The 15,541-nt window shown below is 41.1% G+C and overlaps 2 long non-coding RNA genes across 8 annotated transcripts; one reads left to right on the top strand and one right to left on the bottom strand.

Moving 5' to 3' along the window:
* Positions 1–1,203: 1,203 nt before the first annotated feature.
* LOC146363656 (uncharacterized) lies at positions 1,204–9,868 on the bottom strand. Of its 7 annotated transcripts, none has more exons than XR_014798923.1 (7): positions 9,584–9,868; positions 8,512–8,559; positions 7,774–7,914; positions 7,367–7,431; positions 6,451–6,580; positions 4,591–6,204; positions 3,990–4,389 (listed from the first exon to the last, which is right to left on the bottom strand). It is a non-coding gene; the product is annotated as an uncharacterized LOC146363656 (long non-coding RNA). The 7 variants fall into 7 exon arrangements; XR_014798922.1 differs by lacking the exon at positions 9,584–9,868 and adding an exon at positions 9,174–9,576; XR_014798920.1 differs by lacking the exons at positions 8,512–8,559; positions 9,584–9,868 and adding an exon at positions 1,204–1,963 and having other exon boundaries at positions 2,478–4,389; positions 7,774–8,338.
* A 1-nt stretch (position 9,869) lies between these two features.
* LOC146363655 (uncharacterized) lies at positions 9,870–14,837 on the top strand. The gene is made up of 3 exons (XR_014798926.1): positions 9,870–10,023; positions 13,843–13,930; positions 14,034–14,837. It is a non-coding gene; the product is annotated as an uncharacterized LOC146363655 (long non-coding RNA).
* The last annotated feature ends 704 nt before the right edge of the window (positions 14,838–15,541 follow it).

Here is a 15,541-nt window from a genome sequence, read left to right as displayed (position 1 = left end):
GTCCACTGAATCTACACACTTCCTGTTTCCACCTCATCCTTCCAGTGCTTTACTACTATGGGCTCAATTGTGGTCATAAATATTTTGTACTTGTAAATCAGTTTTGTACTTGTAAATCAGGATTTGTGTGTGTAAAAAAGATTTGTGTGTGGACTTATCCAAAAAATACGTGTGAAAGTCTGCACTAAACTTTCAAGTTACAAGTACGAATTTTGACCCTATTTTTCTTCCTCTCATCTAATTGGCCAATGTCATGTCAATCACAAATTTAACTATCCAATCAGAGAACGCGATTGCGTGTCCCGCGAAAATTTGGAAGCAGATTTGTATCGCGAAAACGCGTGAAACGGGCATCAGTGTACTGCGTCTGGCACGTTTGGCTCGCGAAAAAAACCACGCGCGTCAGTTTTTGTGTTGCATTTTGTGCATACGCGCGTTTCGCGTCTACCGCTCGAGTTGGAAAAATCTGAACTCCAGCGTCAAATCGCACCGTGACAACCAATCAGGAGCCTGGTGACGTGGCTCTGACCTAGGTCAAAGGGGCAGATCCAGCCAAAGCCCTTCATTCTTCATTCAGTATGGAGGAAAAGCTCATCACTGCCGTGGACCCTAGCAATCAGTCGTTGTCTGATGAGGCAGCAGCTCTCCAGGGCAGAAACAATGTTGTTATTTTTCTCCTCCTTCTCCCTGAGGCTCTTCCACTCCAAGCTGGGTCCTTTTTATTCCTGTCTCTCTGTAAATAGTTAAATGTTATATATTTATGTTTAATGTTTTTGTTAGTGAATTTATATATTTTTTCCAATAAACATTTGTAATGACTAATGTCTCTGTTCTACTACACAGCAAATATTATACTAATGACAAAACATTCTAATACAGTGGGATGCAAAAGTTTGGGCAACATTGTGAAAAGTCATTATTTTCCTGTACAAATCGTTGGTTGTCACAATAAAAATTGTCAGTTAAATATATCATATAAGAGACACACACAGTGATATTTGAGAAGTGAAATGAAGTTCACTGGATTTACAGAAAGTGTGCAATAATTATTTAAACAAAATCAAGCAGGTGCATAAATTGGCAACACAAAAAAAGAGAAATGAAATGAATATTTAGTGTATATCAATGTGTGTGTCTCCTATATGATATATGCAAGTGACATTTTTTACTGTAACAGCGACTCATACAGGAAAATAATGACTATTAATAAGGTTGCCCAAACTTTTACATCACACTGTATATAGGAACATAGTGAAGACAAGTTATTTAAGAGAGTAAAAAGAGGTTAGTTTATTTTGGAGTAGAGCTCCATTTATTAAGAAAAATTAAAAAAAGACAGGAACACTCTTTAGAGGTTTGTGGGGGGCTCTTAAAAGAGCCGTTGTGGGGAAGTCACTCAGACTTCAAACAGGCTACTCCTTTGGTTGCCAAGACACGGCTCCCTCCGCTGAGAAGTGGGCCATGAACTTCTCCCCCACCAGGACAGCCTCTCTGGAGGAGTTGTTTGCTGCTACACGACCCAGGCCTTGCAACGGCTCCACCACAGCAGGTGCCACACCCCTCACAGCAGGTGCCACACCCCTCACAGCAGGTGCCACACCCCTCACAGCAGGTGCCACACCCCTCACAGCAGGTGCCCCTCTGTTGTCCAAACAGCGCAGAAAATTGTGGAGAACACACGTTGCCTTCACACACTTCTCCGCAATTTCAGGACGGAGCTCCATGGAGCGCAGATACAACCTCTACTGTGAGGGAGAGAGGGAAGTTCCAGCGCTCCTGGAATCCCTCTGCAATGGACCGCCAGTCTTCAGTTGAAGGCACAGCCATGAAGTCGTCCACTAGACAGTCCCAGATGGACGTCGCTACCTGGGGGGTGATCTGGCTCACCAAGGACACGCCAACTCGTAAACTGAATGCGATGGTCCTGAAGGAGTCCCCGGTGGCAAGGAACCTGGACAAAATGCTGCAGTTACAAAATACATTATTCAAATTCCAAAATACTTTTGTGATGTCAGATTTAAATTCCAAAACATAAATCTTACATAAAACCTTTTGTAATTACAAGGATAATTACATAATGTATATTAGATATAATCTAAAACAGTCTGCGGTGATTATATACAAATATTCAACTATACCAGAATTAAACCAGGTCTAAATAAAAGAAAGGAGTGAGTATCACTACAAAGATTAACCCACAGTGGTCCTCATACCACAGTTTGATATCAGCAAACAGCGAGAGCATACATTGATATGACACCACAGCCATGCTATCATTCAAACACTGATAACGGCATAAATCGAATTAAATCGGGACTTGATGAGACCTTTCGAGTATCACTAGAAATATTATAAACAGTCGTCTCCGTACCACAGCTTGCTATCAGTAAACACCGACAGCATTTATTGATAGCATAGCACATCCATGTTAGCACAGGTATCAATAAAGGACTACCGTATTAAACACTTTCACTAACCTCAGGCAGATGGACAGGCGCTCTGCAGGTGGGATTGAGCGTCTGTAGCTGGTGTCTAGGCGGGCAATGCTGGGACCAACGCGGGACAGCAGGTCCTCAAACTGGGCGAGTGAAAGACGGTGGTATTGCTGGAATCGGCCGTCATCCAGGCGCAGCTCCTGGAGCAAATGGTGAAACTCAAACTGCTCACGCGTCTGGAGGACCTGATGGACCCAGGTACGACGAGGACGTCCTTAACGCCGCTGCTCTGCTCCTTTTTGGCTCCTACCTTAAAGCACACTGTGCGCTGTCGATCTTACGTGCTGCACAATAATGTTTAACATTTAGTATTTACGGTTATATTCCCATAGATCATCATGGCGTTGTTTATTTTATTGCTCTAGTCTTCTTCTGCTTGTTTTCTTTTTTCTTTCTCAACAGGTGATCCAGGAAAAAAAAAAAAAAGACCCCGACGTATTAGCCAGAGGTCCCTTTACTACGGTTCGGAGCCGCGGACCTGTTTTATATACGAGATTGCTGCAAAAAGTGCAGCCTTACCTGATGTGCACCTACTGTTACTCATTTATATTAAGATTTAAACATCTAGTTGGTATTGGTATGGAGAGTAACCTTCAGTAATAGTAATAAATCACAGCAATAGGACATTCATGTAGTTGTAAAGTATTCAGAATATGTTACTTCTATAATCTTTGGTGGAATACATTTTAAAATTAACACTGTCAACAGGTTAGCACCTCATACCACAGTGCAGCAAAGCAGTCTCATGAGCGCTGGGAAGGACACGCCCAGAGCCCAAAACAGACAGTGCAGGAGATGACAAGATATAATTTTCACCATACAATTACTACTTTTAGTTATCTTGTTAGTTATCTACAAAATCTGCTTCGCACATACAGGGCATTTCCAAGATTTTTTTTCAAAACTTTTTCAATTTATTTCATTACAGCTGTCCTGTGCCAGATGTTCCGTTGACCCACAGTGAGAGGCATCATTTCACAAACACCAGGAAGACTGAAACTCATCGCCGGGATCAAGCAGGGCTCGTGATCTTCACCAGCAGCTCCCTTACAAGAAGGATAAACCCAGCATTTCATGAACACTGATGGAGACCTTTGCTTTGTGTAATGTTAGAAGTAGCAAAAAAAAATTTTTCTGGCACAACTTCACCTGCTTCCAAGGTGCATGGAGAGGATAAAAGAATTCACAAAGCAGGAACTCCAGCAACACTTGAGGGAAGATGAACAACTTTAATAATAAGCCGAAATAGACCGTTGGTCTATTATTAAAGTTGTTCATCTTCCCTCAAGTGTTAGAAGTACTCAGATAATCCTCAGAGGGTCTGGACTTAATATCATAATATAATATAACATATCAACATATAATATAACATAATATCATAGCTTTAAGTCCTGTAGAAAGTTAAATATATGTTGTGCTCTCTGGTTACTCTGGTATGAATGACTCTAAATTACTTTATGATAAATAACACTATTGTCAAAAACAGTGAAAGAATTCCAGATCACAAGTTTTTAGTTCAAATACAAGTAACAAGGGTTAGTTTTCTCTAACTGTGTCAGAGAAAACATCATGTGCTCTTCATGTAGCAGAGTACATTCAGTGTTTAAAACAGAAGCTGTGCAGGTCTGAGATCAGCAGTTTTCTGAAACACCAAACTGAGGTCCTGTTAATGCTGATGTATAGTGACACAGTTACATGGGTGATTAATCCTTTTGACTTTTTGTCTTTAAATTTATCAATAAAACAGCTGCAGCTTTCACTGACAGCACATGTGGTACTTTAACCTTTGTACTGTTTTCTTCAGTTAATTTGATGTTACTACAAAGATTGAAGATATAGGATGATCTGTCTGCTGTCACTGGGTGGTGCTGAGGTCTGAATCTGAGGACGGCTCCTGTAATCACAACGAGAACAGAATCATCACAAACTGAAATATAAAGTTTATCTCTCAAATCTGAAATAGAGCTGATCCTTCTCTGTCCTCACACACTCGGAATCTGAAGTTGTTCAGTCCTACAGTTCTGCTGACAGCTGTTTATTTTTTATTTGTTTTAAAGGTCTTATATACTAACACATTTTCTAATATCATGCTTACCTTTGAGTTGTTGATGCTTTATAAATGGACATCTGCAAAGATGAGATGATGGAGCAGGTTTCAGTCGAGGTTCAGTCTGCTGCTGCATCCTGGTCACAACATACGTGTCACGGCCAGCGGGGGCAGACCGTGTGGAGAGTGTGTGTGGTGGACCCAGGCGCGAACACAGGCGAGGAGACGGGAGTGAACTTAAACTGAAAGCGAGCCTTTATTTGGGCTGATGCAGAAGGGAGTAGACAAAACATAACAGGGACAGAGACTGCAACTAACCAAAAACCTAAACTGGAAAAACACTAACCTGACTGAAAGGCATAACTATGATCACTGTGAACAGAATGCTGTGCAGATGCATGGAAACTGTGAACCAAGTGGCGTGACGAAAGAGACATGAACATGACCTGCACGGAACCTCATCGTGCGGCTGCATGAAAAACAACATAAACCAAATGGCAAACATGAACTGCACAGAATCCTGAAAAACACTTAACTTGACCAGGGGGGAAGTACACAGACGACGCGACACAGACTGTATGAAACACAGAGACTAAATACACATGAGGGACGATCAGGGGAAGTGGCCACACATGGGAGCACAGCTGACACACATGAACCTAACGACAGGACAGGAGAAGTGAAACTGAATACACTGACATTGAATACAGACTTTCAAAGTAAAACAGAAAACATGGAGATTAGACATGACATGAACTTGACAAACAAAGAAAACTTGGACATGAAACATGGCAGAATGTAACTAGATAAACCGAAATGAAACTAGACTAAAAAGAATAACAAAACACCAAGAAACTCAGAATACTGGGTCACATGACCCAGGGCCATGACAATACGGAGGTGTTATCAGCTCAGTATTGAACAAGAAATATTAATGCTTCAAATTATTTGTCCTAAAGGATGCAAGCTGTACAGAGTACTGCACATGTGACTTTGTGAACATACCTCATTAAATATAATTCGGACAGTTTTTTAACCTGAATGTTTGCAACAAACAAAAAATATACAGAGTCAGTGCTAAAAAAATAAGAGGAAAAAATTAACATTTTAACTTAAGCTGCCAAGCGGAAGTAGTTGGTTTCAGTACATAAGTATCGGGCTTTGCTATTTAATCCGTAGCTATTGACTAATGAGGGGTTACTGAAGTGCCAGGTTTTTAAAAGTTGGCGTTAATGTCCTTCCACATGTGGAAAGCGACAGAAAACATGCTGCTGTTTGCACATATTTAATAATCAGCTCTGCACAGGAGCAGAAGCAGAGTCCAGCCTGTTGCTCTTACAGTATAATACTCATAATAAAAGTACAGTAACCGTGGTTAGTCACTGAGCAGCCCGGTGCGTTTCTCTTGATTTCTTTAGTCAGGGTAAATTCATTCACCTGCACGGGTTAGCTAAACGAACTTTACAAAACAAGTTTCCCCGACAGCCGAGTGCTCACCTAAGGACCTAAGTTACGGATTAGCTTACACACACATTTAACTTACCGAAAATAATACGGGGGGGGGGCCTCAGGTCCTCCTGTCTGGTAGTCCAATTTACTGAAGAACACCTCAGGCTGTCACTTTGAAATAGCCGGTAATGTAAACGCTGGACCTCTCAGCATCTGCCATTCCCGAACAGACACATGCAAGTTTGTCCGTGACCGCAGCCGCGTTGTACATTTATTTCAGTTTCAATATTTTTTTCAGTTTGAATATTTTTTTCGGTTTCATTTCAAGGTGGCATCGTTCTGATCCCATACACACACAAATCTTTTTACACACACAAATCCTGATTTACAAGTACAAAATATTTATGACCACAATTTGAGCCCATATACTCTCTCTACCACAGCTGCCTTTGAACTTGCCTGGGCCAGGTCTGAGTCCAGCTTTGCTACTCCTGCCAGGTCACATGACACAGGGGTGTGCTCTGATGTCAGCAGGCAGGTCAGTGGAGCCCTCTGGTGATGGATATATGGCAGTGAAACAGGAGGAGGCCTGAGAACAGACAGCAGGCTTAACTAGCAGGACAAAGTAGCATGTAGTACTTGAAGGAGTCATCACAGCCAATCAGCTCTCAGGAAAATGGAACATCACATAAATATTTCTCTTCTTTGATTTTCATCAATGAATTTCCTTTGATAGATTTTCCGTCAACACTTCTGCTTGATTAGAAGCTCATAGGCAGTTCCTGTCACTCTACAATAAAACAATGTAAAGGCTGCGCTCTCTGCCCTCCCACTAGCTGACACAAGTAAACTGTGCTAAGATACCCTACATGGACTAAGGTTCTTGGCCACACACATATAGATTTGCTTGGCTGTAGAAATCCATGCCATGAAGCTCCCAGCGCACATTTTTGATGCTTCTGTCTGTGGCAGAGCAGGTTTGGAGCTCTGCAGAGCCTTGGTGACTTTTACTGACTATGCACCCCTACCCATTTATTATGAACTAACAGCACAACGGTTTGTGCTTTTTTCTATAATACACATGTATGATTTAGATTTGTACTTATGTGGCAGCTATTTACTGACCTGACAAAGTTATTTTCCATGAAAACTAAAAGTGGTGAAATTCTCAGAAAATGAATGAGACGTGCATGTAATTTGACATATTTTGTTGTTTTGTGTGTGTGTTTGTCTGTGTGAAGTTTTGATGTGTATGTGAAAAACACAATTTTGAAAACACTGGAAAAAGACCTCAAGACATGTTTTCCTTTACTTTCTATGAAACAAAAATTCCCACCAAGGCTTTTCAGTGTGAAATTTAGTGTATAGAAAATACCTGTGCCAGGTTGTCTCCATCTAGTGGTGAACATGGCCTCACCACTACATCAGGTGAGCTTTTCACTGTGCACAGTGACACAAAAGTCATTTAACAATTTAAAAAAAAGCAATGTTACAGATTCAGTAAGAACTGAAGTTTATCATAATCCTTCAAGTTTCACTCAGTAACAGCAGCTTTTTAATATTACTGACTATATTTTAGAGTCACATTTATATGAAATGTCAAACAATCAATGCCATGTGAGTTGTTCTTGTTTGTTCTTTATCACGGATTTATTGTAAGCAGCGGGAGTAAAAGCTAAAGAAAAATAGTAAAGATATGAATGAATCTCTGCTCTTACAGCTTTTATTGTGCCATAATGTCTGCTTTGAAACTGTCCTCTTGCTCGTCTTTTGGATGCTCACCTCTTCTTCATCTTCCCTGTTCCTTTCACCAAACTGCTGCACTCTCGTTCTCTGTGTTACCGGCACCAGACCTAGGGGAATCTGGACCGGCAGCAAGCGGCACACAGGCTAGAGAGCACTGCGTAGCCAAATATGAGCAAACTGTGGATTAATAGAGAGGACACCGAAGTTAGCGTCTTGCTCAGGCCGGAGCTCATTTATTTCTGCAACATATACACAATACAAATGCATTCTTCCCATAAAATAACAGAGTTCATAAACAAAAATAAAGTTACAAAAAGCATTCTCTCAAAAGCAAAATAAATACAAACTAATTCAAAATGACTTTACATACTCACAACTTAAACAAAACACTCACGGTTAAAGCATAACAACATACCAATATAACCCATCTCACATTCACACAACCTTTCCCCACATTCGCGCCATATACGCTATTACTTTTGAACATGGCGTCCCCTGAACGCAACACAACATGGCGGCAGACGACTGCAAACGTTGTTTCACCAACGAAAAGCTTTCCCCTTAATACATGTACTCAGTACTGCTTGGCTAACACTAAAACAAACACTACAACACATTTTCTGAAGCCGCAGGTTGCGACTGTCATAGCATATACTTATAGTGCTATGTAGCATTATGCCGATGATACACTAATACTCATTACAACAAAATACCACAAAACAACATCATCACTCTCATCTCAAAATATAGCCGAACAGTTGTTACTCAACTTACATGACATTTAGAACCAGTTCGGTAACATAAAAGTTTGTTTGTCAGTACCTGTGGATTAATAGAGAGGACACCGAAGTTAGCGTCTTGCTCAGGCCGGAGCTCATTTATTTCTGAGCTGCGCATGCACAGAGCCTATAGCTAGAGTCTCTCTGGTAGTTCCACAGCAATGCAAGAGCACCATCTACTGGCATAATGAAATATAACCATGGTCTGGCAACACATAACAATGTCAAAATAAGTCACAATAATAAACAAAAAATAAGGGGGTAATTGGTTTTCTTACAAAAATAAACATGTAGCTTTTTCAACCTGCTACATCTGCTCTCGCCTCCTCTTCTGGTTATAATTAGAATGCAGTCAGCATGTGCCAAACAAACTCCCCCCAAATCTATCATGTTTGATATGATGATGACGTTTTTAACATCTTATTTATGCACTTGTTGGGTGGGAAAGAGTAAACAAAGATGGGGCATAGAAGCAGAACTGAGTCCTACGTGTGGAGGGACAGTAACTGTGTGTGTATATGTAAGCATTTAAACACTGCAGAGAGTCAAATTAACAGTAACACTATTTTGTCTAAGTCCGCCATTGTAGAAATTCATTTCACCGAAACAATAACATGGCGCACAATGTGACAATAAACGTATAAAACACAAACTTACCTAGCAGGAGAATAAATAATCAGTATTTTAAGGCTACTGCGTGTATAGATGTCACTGCTGGCTCACATAAGCTAGCTCTGAGACCCGCCAGAGTTTACGCCACAGTTGACTGTCGCGAAAGAGTCGTAAATCACCGGCATTGTAAAACTTAAAATGATTCCAGGGCATGTTATAAAACACCCAATAGATGTACTGGATATTAAACGGTATCAAACGACTAAATGAACACAGGGTTACAATTACATGCTCATATCGTCACATCGAGAGTTTATTCATTAATCATCAGAGTTCAACAATGTTACATCCAGTTGAAAACAGCTTCACTAACGCCAGCAAAACAGGCTAACAGTATATAAGAGCACAAAAACAGCCGTGCTTATCGACAGCTCGACATATCCTCAACAACTCACCTCAGTATGGCTGCCATCGGTCACCTTTTAACTCCGTTTTACAGCCTCTTCCAGAAATTGAACGCGTTCGCGGTGCACTATACACATATGCAGCATATTTATTTTACTTGGTTTTAGAGTTGGAGTATTTACATATTGATCTGAAATATTTTGCTGCTGAGCAGCAGAGCTCCAAAGCGTCCCCCTGTAACCATGGTTACGCAGATTCGTTCCGACTGGCACGTCATAGAGGAGAACCTGTTTCAAACATCAACCTGGAATCAGTTTGAAAAGTTTTCCGTTGAGATCCGGAGCTCGACTTCCTGGCACCCCGGGATAAGATGAGTTGCTGTGTTTTTCACGGAGAAAAAATAATTAACATGGAATAACGTCAGTGTTAGATGAAAAAAAAAGATGCAAGCAGAAGAGGACAGCAGATTGAGAAGAGATTTCTTCAAACGGTAAGGAGCTTCTAACAAGTGATATCTGATAAGCTTAAAACTTAAATCTTAAATCTAATGTCCAGATTCATGCTAAACTTTTCTGATTACTCCGTGAATCTCTTCATGTTTTGAATCGGGTAATTTCATGGTGAGAAATGTCTTTGACAAAAAAATGCAGGATTAATTACAGGGAGTGCAGAATTATTAGGCAAATGAGTATTTTGTCCACTTCATCCTCTTCATGCATGTTGTCTTACTCCAAGCTGTATAGGCGCGAAAGCCTACTACCAATTAAGCATATTAGGTGATGTGCATCTCTGTAATGAGAAGGGGTGTGGTCTAATGACATCAACACCCTATATCAGGTGTGCATAATTATTAGGCAACTTCCTTTCCTTTGGCAAAATGGGTCAAAAGAAGGACTTGACAGGCTCAGAAAAGTCAAAAATAGTGAGATATCTTGCGGAGGGATGCAGCAGTCTCAAAATTGCAAAGCTTCTGAAGCGTGATCATCGAACAATCAAGCGTTTCATTCAAAATAGTCAACAGGGTCGCAAAAAGCGTGTGGAAAACCAAGGCGCAAAATAACTGCCCATGAACTGAGAAAAGTCAAGTGTGCAGCTGCCAAGATGCCACTTGCCACCAGTTTGGCCATATTTCAGAGCTGCAACATCACTGGAGTGCCCAAAAGCACAAGGTGTGCAATACTCAGAGACATGGCCAAGGTAAGAAAGGCTGAAAGACGACCACCGCTGAACAAGACACACAAGCTGAAACGTCAAGACTGGGCCAAGAAATATCTCAAGACTGGTTTTTCTAAGGTTTTATGGACTGATGAAATGAGAGTGAGTCTTGATGGGCCCGTGGCTGGATTGGTAAAGGGCAGAGAGCTCCAGTCCGACTCAGACGCCAGCAAGGTGGAGGTGGAGTACTGGTTTGGGCTGGTATCATCAAAGATGAGCTTGTGGGGCCTTTTCGGGTTGAGGATGGAGTCAAGCTCAACTCCCAGTCCTACTGCCAGTTTCTGGAAGACACCTTCTTCAAGCAGTGGTACAGGAAGAAGTCTGCATCCTTCAAGAAAAACACGATTTTCATGCAGGACAATCAGTGTTGGTCAAGTTACTTGAAAAAAGTAATCCCGTTACTTTACTGATTACTTATTTTTAAAAGTAATTAATTACTTAGTTACTTAGTTACTTTTTAAAAACACGATTTACAACCTGAATAGGTGATAAAGCGATAGATCTTTCAGCCCAATTCTATTTTTTCTACATAATCCATCATACAAAATGTAATCAAATGGAAAAGTCCCTTTTTAAAACTTGTTTTATTAGTTTTAATCTTTTAACTTTATGCATCAAGCAAAAATTTAATTATATGCAACTAGGGCTGCCATGATTAGTCGACTAGTCACGATTACGTCGACTATCAAAATCGTCGACGACTGATTTAATAGTCGACACGTCGTTTGAAGCTTTGTAAGATCCCAAAAGACGCAGGAATTAGTAGGATTTAAGAGTGTAATAACGGACTGAAACAGAAGATGGCAGCACTGCATGTACAAGGATGCCAGCTGCCGTTAAACGCCGAAGAAGAAGAAACTGTGTCCCAGAATTCATAGCGCGGCCCTGCTCAGTTTCCAACAATGGCGGCAGCTAGTTAGTTTTAATGTTAACTCTTATTATTCTTTCCGGGCCACAAAATAAACGTTTAACATATTTTCAGACGAGAATGTAACTGTGTAAACCTCAAATATCTGCTCAGTTTATCAAGACACCACATATTTTCAAAAGCACTCCGACGTTTTCAGAGACGTCTGTTACCCACTAGCTCATTAGCTAGCCGGGGGCAAGGCTCACTAGAGCGTTTTCAAACCCACCGCCGTCTTTCGCTACTCAGGTTAAACATGATATATAAGTCACTTAGATAACTTAAAAATGTTATTGTTTGGCATTTTTCAGTATTTTATTTGTTCCTGAGTAAATCGGTTTCGGCTGAGATTAAAGTTATAGTTTTTACACAGCTGAATAAACGTTAAGCAGACAACTGATTATCAGAAGTGTGAAATGCTCGAGAATATACTCCGGTGTCCTGTTATATTTTAGATAGCAAGGAGCAGACGGCTGAGTTTATTAAACTCCACCAAAACAATCTGCAAACTTCATTAAAATTTAATAAACTATCATGTCTTTATTTTTAGTTAGCACATACTTTAAACACTTAAAGCTGTAAGCTAATGACAGTTATATAAGAGCAGATGCATGCTGGTGCAATAAGCTGTATGTTTTACGTTCAATGGATGCATGATCTGATTAGTCGACTAATCGCAAAAATAATCGGTGACTAGTCGACTATCAAAATAATCGTTTGTGGCAACCCTATATGCAACATTCTCTGACTGGAAGAAATTTGTTTAATATTTAAACCTATTTTCTGCACATTCCAGCACATAATTTTTTTTTTGTGTGTTTACACTCACTCTTTCAAATAGATGCAAGTAAAACACAGCAGAAAATAAATAAAATCAAAGACTAGCGGTCCTTTTGCTCTATTTTCACCTGTAAAGCAGGAGTTGGGTAGGCGGAGGTTTACCCTGGTGCAGGTGTGCCGCAGCAGTCAGTGGAAGAATCCGCGAGTTTCTCTGTGAGTTTCCCATTACGTGGTAGCTACTCGGTGCTTGCTTGGAAGTTTAGGGGTTTTTTCGCTGTAAAAAGAAGTTTTCTTCCCACGCACAACGGACGCTAATGTTTTTGTCACTTTTTATGGAATCAAACTCAAAGTAAGGTCAGTACTTCCACGCTTTAAACGCTGCACGCTCATACTCTCTCCCGCACTCGATATGTGATCCATTGTTGATCTGCACACAGCTGTTGTCACGAACATCGCACTTGCTTACGTCACTGTCATGAGACATTATCGCAAAAAATCACGGTTTTAGTAACGCAGTAACGCAGCGTTCCTACGGGAAAGTAACGGTAATCTAATTACCGTTTTTGCAATAGTAATCCCTTACTTACTTGAAAAAAGTAATCGGATTACAGTAACCCGTTACAAGTAACGCGTTAATGTAATCCGATCCCATCTCTGAGGACAATGCTCCATCACACGCGTCCAAGTACTCCACAGCGTGGCTGGCAAGAAAGGGTATAAAAGAAGAAAAACTAATGACATGGCCTCCTTGTTCACCTGATCTGAACCCCATTGAGAACCTGTGGTCCATCATCAAATGTGAGATTTACAAGGAGGGAAAACAGTACACCTCTCTGAACAGTGTCTGGGAGGCTGTGGTTGCTGCTGCACGCAATGTTGATGGTGAACAGATCAAAACACTGACAGAATCCATGGATGGCAGGCTTTTGAGTGTCCTTGCAAAGAAAGGTGGCTATATTGGTCGCTGATTTGTTTTTGTTTTGTTTTTGAATGTCAGAAATGTATATTTGTGAATGTGGAGATGTTATATTGGTTTCACTGGTAAAAATAAATCATTGAAATGGGTATATATTTGTTTTTTGTTAAGTTGCCTAATAATTATGCACAGTAATAGTCACCTGCACACACAGATATCCCCCTAAAATAGCTAAAACTAAAAACAAACTAAGAACTACTTCCAAAAACATTCAGCTTTGATATTAATGAGTTTTTTGGGTTCATTGAGAACATGGTTGTTGTTCAATAATAAAATTATTCCTCAAAAATACAACTTGCCTAATAATTCTGCATTCCCTGTACTGTCTGACTGGCTTTTGGAGACTCAGATTTGAAGCCAAACAGAAAAATCAATTTTGTTTTCACTGAATGTTTTCTAACAGTAAATATTTTTCTAACATTTGTTTCCAGTTTCTGTCTTTTCATGTGTTGTCCCTTAATCTGAACTGGAACCAAAGGAAGCAGAGTGTAATCACCTCCTACGAGCCATCCTGTCACAGTGAGTGGAAGCTGCAGTATAATATACTGGCTCTTTGTGATTTACAATGTGAGCTATTCATGGTGGCCTAAAACAAACTGTGTGCATGCTCTTGTTGTTAAAGGGAATCATCCTGCAAAGCCACAAGTCAGCGTCACCTCTGTTTCCTGCTTGTCCAAAGTGAACCGTGATGAAAAGATCAATTCATACAGAAGTGAAGCAGCAGGATCAGTCATGGATGCACGAGTTTGTTTGTTTTGTGGAACCACAAGGGAGCCTGGAGTGACTGGAGCTCCACTGGATCATCACCAGTAGGAACTTGCCTAATTATTCTGCACTCCCTGTAATAGCTGTATATGACTGCTAGGTTAGGACGTGGTGAGGCGCAAATACTTGAGAGAGAGATTTTGCTCTGATAGAAATCTTTATTAATATTTATTTGAAATCTTTTCCTCCATAAGATTGTGGGCAAAGTCAATAAATTGTCTCCTGGCTTTCAGGTCCCCCTGAGCCAAATTTACAGTTTTTGCAATTAAGAAAAGAAAAAAAAGATTTAAGGTGAAACAAATTTTTTCAATTCATGGAATGATGACATTATCACTCATTCCATATTGTTCCTAAAGGTTGCAGTCCTCACATGTGTGTGCAAGCATTGCCACGGCTGGATTTCTTGGAATTTGGTTTCTGAGGTGGAGTTTATCTGTGGATGTGTGAAAATGTATGTGCATTTATGTGTGCCTGCATGGAGATCTAAAGTTGGCTGGTAGGGTGGACCTCTGCGCATAACCACATGTGTGTGCAAGCATTGCCACGGCTGGATTTCTTGGAATGTGGATTCTTTGGTGTGAGTGTATCTGTGGATGTGTGCGAATGTACGTGCGTTCATGTGTGCCTGCGTGGAGATCTGAGGTTGGCTGGTAGGGTGGACCTCTGCGCATAATCACATGTGTGTGCAATCAGAGCCACGTCTGGATTTCTTGGAGTGTGGGTTCTTTGGTGTGAGTGTATCTGTGGATGTGTGCGAATGTACGTGCGTTCATGTGTGCCTGCGTGGAGATCTGAGGTTGGCTGGTAGGGTGGACCTCTGCGCATAATCACATGTGTGTGCAATCAGAGCCACGTCTGGATTTCTTGGAGTGTGGGTTCTTTGGTGTGAGTGTATCTGTGGATGTGTGCGAATGTACGTGCGTTCATGTGTGCCTGCGTGGAGATCTGAGGTTGGCTGGTAGGGTGGACCTCTGCGCATAATCACATGTGTGTGCAATCAGAGCCACGTCTGGATTTCTTGGAGTGTGGGTTCTTTGGTGTGAGTGTATCTGTGGATGTGTGCGAATGTACGTGCGTTCATGTGTGCCTGCGTGGAGATCTGAGGTTGGCTGGTAGGGTGGACCTCTGCGCATAATCGCATGTGTGTGCAATCAGAGCCACGTCTGGATTTCTTGGAGTGTGGGTTCTTTGGTGTGAGTGTATCTGTGGATGTGTGCGAATGTACGTGCGTTCATGTGTGCCTGCGTGGAGATCTGAGGTTGGCTGGTAGGGTGGACCTCTGCGCATAATCGCATGTGTGTGCAATCAGAGCCACGTCTGGATTTCTTGGAGTGTGGGTTCTTTGGTGTGAGTGTATCTGTGGAT

Source organism: Perissodus microlepis, chromosome 20 (genome assembly GCF_051167445.1).
Source record: "Perissodus microlepis isolate ML-2025 ecotype Zambia chromosome 20, ASM5116744v1, whole genome shotgun sequence".
NCBI lineage: Eukaryota > Metazoa > Chordata > Actinopteri > Cichliformes > Cichlidae > Perissodus > Perissodus microlepis.
This window is presented reverse-complemented; position numbering and strand designations above follow the sequence as displayed.